This window comes from Canis lupus, chromosome 6, assembly GCF_048164855.1.
Source record: "Canis lupus baileyi chromosome 6, mCanLup2.hap1, whole genome shotgun sequence".
Classification (NCBI taxonomy): Eukaryota; Metazoa; Chordata; class Mammalia; order Carnivora; family Canidae; genus Canis; species Canis lupus.
In genome coordinates this window covers 24,607,419-24,614,206 of record NC_132843.1, presented here as the reverse complement: position 1 = coordinate 24,614,206, position 6,788 = coordinate 24,607,419, and the positions used below count along the sequence as shown (strand labels likewise).

General features: G+C 37.9%; 1 pseudogene; it reads left to right on the top strand.

Annotated features, from left to right (window-relative positions):
- The first annotated feature begins 271 nt into the window (after window positions 1-271).
- LOC140634870 (ubiquitin-like-conjugating enzyme ATG3 pseudogene) lies at window positions 272-2,636 on the top strand (annotated as a pseudogene).
- Window positions 2,637-6,788: the final 4,152 nt, after the last annotated feature.

The following is a 6,788-nucleotide window of genomic DNA, read 5'->3' as shown; positions in this document are numbered from 1 at the left end:
GGGGAAATAAACATTTGAATAAATGGAACGTTAATATAAACATAGTGGCATATAGTTTATATTTCTTTGCATTTGGCAAACTTAATGTTTTTATATTTAGAGACTTACTTTGAAAAATGGCACTATTTTAGATAATAGAAACATATGATAAAATTCTACACATTCTTATATTCATTTAACATATTCATACTCATTTAACTACTAAGAAAAATGTATCTAAAAGATAACAAAAAAATTTAAAAGATAACAAAATAATTTTACCATCTTGAAGATGTGTGGTGTGATTAATCCCACCTGCCACATCTCAGATTCAACTTCCATCATCAGCTATGAAATGAATTCAAACCAAGGGTTTATTTTCCAGATAGTTTATACCTATGACTTAAACCTCACAAAGCCAGTTGCTTCTCCCCAAGCCACACAAAAACCACAAAGTATTTCACTGGCCATGACACCGCCAATTGGTGATGAAAAATTTCCTTGTGCTTTTGACATTTCTGTGTAAAACGACAGCTGCTTCACTCACTTGGAAGCAGCCTTTTTCCCCCACTGGGGATTAAAATCCCCAGTGGAGGTGGGTGGGCATCTTGCTGGCAATGTTGCATGCATACAGAGATTCTTAGATACTCCATAGCTGACAGCTAAAATGAACTCATTCTGTGAGGGATATGTTTTCCAGTGGAAGACAGCCAGACCTGCTTTCCTTAGGGGAATAGACTATGAGGGGTACTGTGGCCCTGTTCTCATCATAGTGAGTCTAACGCCCACAGTCACATGGGGCCAACTATGTACATTGTAGAAACCAAAGGCTAAAACTTTAAGTGCATCTTAACTACCAGAAGGAAAATCCTAGGTCAAAAATGAGCAGACAATTTAAAACAAAAACATATCTATGAATGCACTGGATCCTCCTCTTTTTTTCCTGTCATCATCATCATGATCAATATTATATTATTATTCTCTCATTTGACCTATGTTCTTACATTTCAGACTTCCTGAAACTTTAATATTGTTTGTTCCCTCTTTCTCTGGTCTCCCTTCTCTTCCTGTAGGTACCTTAAATCATACTCTCAATGAACACTCTCATTCCTTGTGCTCTTAAAATTCAAGCCCAGGGAAGAAATGAGATGAGTTTCATTTAGTCACATAACCTCAAACAGTTGAGCCCTTAGAAGGCTGCCATTCTGATGTATTCCATACTAATTATTTTGGCCCAGATCCTACTGATTGTGTTTCTGTTGTCATTAAAATGCACCTTGTGAATGGCACTCCCTTACTCATCAAATCCACAACTATCATGCAGAATTTCAGTGTGACTTCTAGGTTAGCTCCACATGAACTCAGGATAACCCTAGAGTGTGGGATACAAGTAGGAATCAGAAGACTCCACTTTATATACTGCTCCCCCTGTGGTGTGGATCTGTTAGTCTCATAGAGATGTAATAAGGATGAAAGTGCTTAGTAAAGGGCATGGGGACTTGTTAATATTGACTATGACAATTCAGAGCAGTAGAGTAGAAAGAACTCTGTGGAGATTTCAAATCTTCTTTCAGCCATTTAACTATGTGACATCATTTAACCTCTCTGAACTTCATTATCAGTATCTATAAAATGATAACATATTATTTTAGTGATATAAATGTGTATATATACACATATATAGAGATACATGTTTTATATATATGTGTGTGTATGTACATCTAGATCTGACACTTCTCTGACTTTTCTAAATGATTATTTCAGAAAGGTACTGGAAGTGGCTGAGTACCTGATCCCGGTCCTCAAGGTATCAAAGTTTGAGGAAACAGGTGTTATCACCCCAGGAGAGTTTGTGGCAGCTGAAGATCACTTAGTCTACTACTGTCCACATGGCAACAGGGGAAGAATTGAAAGTAAAGGCATACTTACCAACAGGCAAACAACTTTTGGTCACCAAAAACGTGCCTTGCTACAAGCGGTGCACACAAATGGAATATTCAGATGAATTGGAAACTACCATTGAGGAAGATGATGGTGATGAGGGTTGGGTAGATACTTATCATAACACAGGTATTGCAGGAATAACTGAAGCACTTAAGGATGTTAAATTAGAAAGCAAGGACAATATAAAACTTCAAGATTGCATAGTAGTATGTGAGGAGGAGGAAGAGGAAGAGGAAGGAGAAGTTGCAGATATGGAAGTATATGAACAGAGTAGATTGTTGGGAACAGATGAAGCTACCCTAGACACAAGGAAAATAGTAGAAGCTTATAAAACTGAAACTAATGCTGGTGGTGAGGATGCTATTTTCCAAACCAGAACTTATGATCTTTATATCACTTATTATAAATATTACCAGACACCACGACTATGGTTGTTCAGCTATGATGAGCAAAGGCAACCTTTACCAGTTGAACATATGAAGACATCAGTCAAGATCGTGTGAAGAAAACAGTGACCTTGAAAATCACCCTTGTCTCCTATCACCTCCTCTGTGTTCATACAGGCATGCCAGGTGATAAAGAAAATCATTAAGACTGTTACAGAAGGAGGGGGAGAACTTGGTGTTTCTATGGATCTTCCAATTTTCTTAAAATTTGTACAAGCTGTCATTCCAAAAATAGAATATGACTACACCAAACACTTCATAATATGAAGAAAGCATAGAATCTATCCCAATTATTGGTTCTGATTTTTATTTTTTAAAGATTTATCTACTTATTATTTGAGAGACAGCAGGGGGAGGGAGAGGAAGGAGAGAGGTAGACCCTCTGCTGAGCAGGGAATCCATGCAGGGCTTCATCTCATGACCCTGAGATCATGCATGACCTGAGCCAAAATCCAGAATTGGACATTAAACCAACTGAGCCACCCAGGTGCCCCTGGTTCTGATTTTTAAAGGATTAACCCATACATGTGTCCATTGACCATATTCACAAATGGGTACAATTTCTTTAATAGAGGGACTTACATGGTTATGCATTAAATTTAAAAAATTCCATTAAATAGCTATTTCACTGATTACCTATGTTAAAAAGTTTAAGAATATCTCTGACAATTTTCTAATAATTTCTGTATTGCTGATCTCCAGAGTAATGGAGAAAGTCTCATACTTGCTAGTATTAGTACAATGCAAAACACATAGTAATTATCATTAAAACGAAGCCAACAATAGGTAGCAAAAGGCCAAAACCTGTTACTACAAAAAAACAACAATAAATTTATGGCAATGTATAAAAACTCCCTTCTTTTATCACTTATTTTAAAGATTTTTATTTATTTATTCATGAGAGACACAACACACAGAGAGAGAGAGGCAAAGACACAGGCAGAGGGAGAAGCAGGCTCCATGCAGGGAGCCTGATGCGGGACTCGATCCTGGATCCCGGGATCACGCCCTGAGCCGAAGGCAGACACTCAACTGCTGAGCCACCCAGGCATCCCATCACTTTTTAAGAGAATGTCTAATATTGTTCTTTCTCCCCTATGATCTATATTATGATACAAAGAAGCTCTTTATTACTCTAATTTTTATCAAGATTCCACTTTTCCTAAATAAGCCCATGATCCCTAAATTTCTGTTTCCCTGTTGGTTTCTCTTGTGTTTCTCATAATTTTATGTCCACTTCTTCTTGATATCTCTAACTGGATGTTTCACAGGTCCTTGAACACAGCAGCTCCAAAATCTGAACTTACCATGTTTCTTTCGAAGCTATTCCTCCTCAAGTGTTTCTCCTGCAACAATTGGCCAAATATCCACTCACATGCTCATAACAGAAATCTTGCAATGACCCTTGACTCCCTTTCCCTCACACCCCATATTTGTTGATTATTCTCTTAAAATGTATCTCTAATTTATCAATTTCCCTCTACTTATTTCCACTATTGACTCCAGTGTCATTGATGAACCATTATTGCCTCTTCATTTTCTTTTTATACTGACCAAACCCTTTCCCAGCCTGTTCAAACTCAAATTTGAATGCCATTTTTCTTTTTAAAACTCCCATAAATACTACATTTTTAGGCTAAACCATCATATTACTAGCATGTCTGGGTTTTTAATATACAAAGGAGTAAGTATGAGGGAGTGGAGTGGTTATCTACTTGGAAGAAAAAAGTGAGGGAACTTTTCTTGGAGCTGCATTTGCTTGGGATGCATGTTACCCCTGGCCTCATCCACAGTCACATCCCTAGCATGGCCTTCAATTCCTTGAAAGCACCAATTCCTGCCCAACTTCCTGTCTCGCCTTATGTCTTGCTTCCCCTTACTCACTGTATTGGGGCTTCATTGCCTAGCCCCATCCTTGCCTTCTCTAAATGTACCAGGTTCTTATGCACATTTGCTGGTTTTCCCTCTGCTCATATCACTCTTCTTTTCACCACACTTCCCCCAAATTCCTAATCCTCCCCATTTTTACCATCTTTCTAGTTTCTGTTTAATTATCACTTCTTCAGTGAAGGTATCCCTTTTCTAGGTTAGATTCTCCTCTTCAATGTTATGAGGTACCTGAATTAATCAGTTATAAAACTTATTACACTTATAGTGATATGATCTTTAGGAAGCCTTTTATTTGAAGTTCACCTACCTCATTCATTATGTTCGACACCCATAGAACCCTCTGTACCTGGATTTGGTTCATCCCTGTATCTGTACCTAACATAGGGCACACACCAGGGGCTCTACACAAATTTGTTGAATAAAGAAATTACTAAGTCTGTTTAGATCACTCTTTTCAAACTCTCTATCAGTTCTCAAAAAAAGACCTTATTTTCATTGTATGTGGATATTCTCTTAAGGGCAGTAAATGGAAACTTTTCTTTCCAAAGTCTAATTTGTTGTTTATCTATTAGACCAAGAAAGGACTTGTTCCTCAGATCTCACACCATACAATTTTTGAATTAAAAAAATTATTTTTAACTATGTTTTTAAATCTTTTTAAATATTTATTCGTGTATTCATGAGAGAGAGAGAGAGAGGCAGAGACACAGGCAGAGAGAGAAGCAGCCCCCCCCCTCCCCAAGGAAGCCAAATGCAGGACTCGATCCCTGGACCCGGGATCACACCCTGAGCGTGATTGTTTAGGAATCCTTTAAATCTGTGTAAATGATCAATAGTTCAAATTTAATAAATTGTAGATATCATTTGCTAACTTTGCCTGGAAGTTTGATTTTACTTAAATCCTTTTCTAATTATTCATTACTGAACATATACTAGATACCTATTACATGCCAGAACCTCAGCTATGAGCTGTGAATGGAAAATAACATTTACTGAGGAGCTTATACTCTAGTAGAGTAAACCAATAAATAAATACATTTACACGAACACTCATGAGATAATGAGACATACTAAGATAACTATGTATATGGTGCTTTGGTCATGTAAAAGACAAATAACTGGAAATTAGGAAGAGTCACAAAAAAGGGGCAGCATTGGAGCCAATCTTGAAGATGAATGAAAGGTTACCAGAGAGATAGTGACTTCCTCCAGTCAGTCAGAAGGAAAAAACAAAAATCAAAAAATAGCAGGACTAAAGGCAAAGGGATGGTTCACACATTTAACTATTGTCCTGCATGATTCAGACTTCTTCATAAACAGTCCTGCCTCTTTTAAGAAACATCTCTCCATATCCATAGTGAGCAAGAGTCTCCTGAAATATAACATCAGGTCATTTGGTTCTCAAACTAATTGATCTGATTAACAGCCAGTCCCAATGTCTTTCTGAAGAACTATCAATATGTCCAACTTCCCAGCAGTCAAAAAATATGGACGCCTTCTCCTGTAGAGATATACTTTAATAATTCATCAGTGACTGTGCTGTAACTCATTCACAAAACCCCAAAGCATTAAAAGCTTCATCTTCATTATTACCAGATGTCTTACAGGCACCTAAGTCAACACTTCAAAATGACTCCCTGCAAGTTTGCAAGACCAAGTGTATCTTCAAGGACATTCAAGAATACATTTCCTGAAAGGGATCTGATGGAGGAAGCTGCTAGAAATACTGTGAAAATGACTTTTAATATTACAGACCCTGGGGGCGCCTGAATGGCTCAATTGGTGAAGTGTCTGACTCTTGATTTCTGGTCAGGTTGTGATCTCGGGGTCATGAGATTGAGCCCTGCAGGCTCCACACTCAGCAGGGAGTCTGCTTGAGGTTCTCTCTTTCTCCCTCTCCCTCTGTCCCTGCCCCCTGCTCTCTCTTGCACGTGCTTTCTCTTTCTAAAATAAATAAATAAATCTTCAAAAAAATATTAACAACCCTGTGCTTTTCACATGTCCATCCTAGAAATAAAAATGTTTCCAAAGGACTTAGTTTGAAAGGAGAGGGTCAGTTTCTTCCAAAGATTACAGCAATTTCAAGAACTTTAAAATCTCTCTCTCTCTCTCTCTCTCTCTCTCTCTCTCTCTCTCTCCCTTTCCCTCTCTGGATGGTTAGATGGGAGAATGATAGATGAATAGATGGGTATAGTGTTATAGACCGTGATAGAGATGTAAAGAGAAGTAGACATCCTTCAGGAAGTTGATTTTTTTTTTTTTTTATCACTGAATAAAATGCAGGAGAATTGGTTTGGGCACCAAAGGAAAGAATTTTTAAACACCTTTATTTCCTTATAAAATTAAAATGCCATTAAAAATTAACTGCCAGAATTGAATACATGAAACCTTTAAGAGCAGCATGCATATGGTGGGAGAGAAGCCTGCCTCTGCACTTGCACCCATCATAGGGTCTCAGCTGACAGAAAGGAGGGACCGTCTGAGTCCCAGCTACATAGAGATCCTGACAAATCCCCGCCACTGACTTTA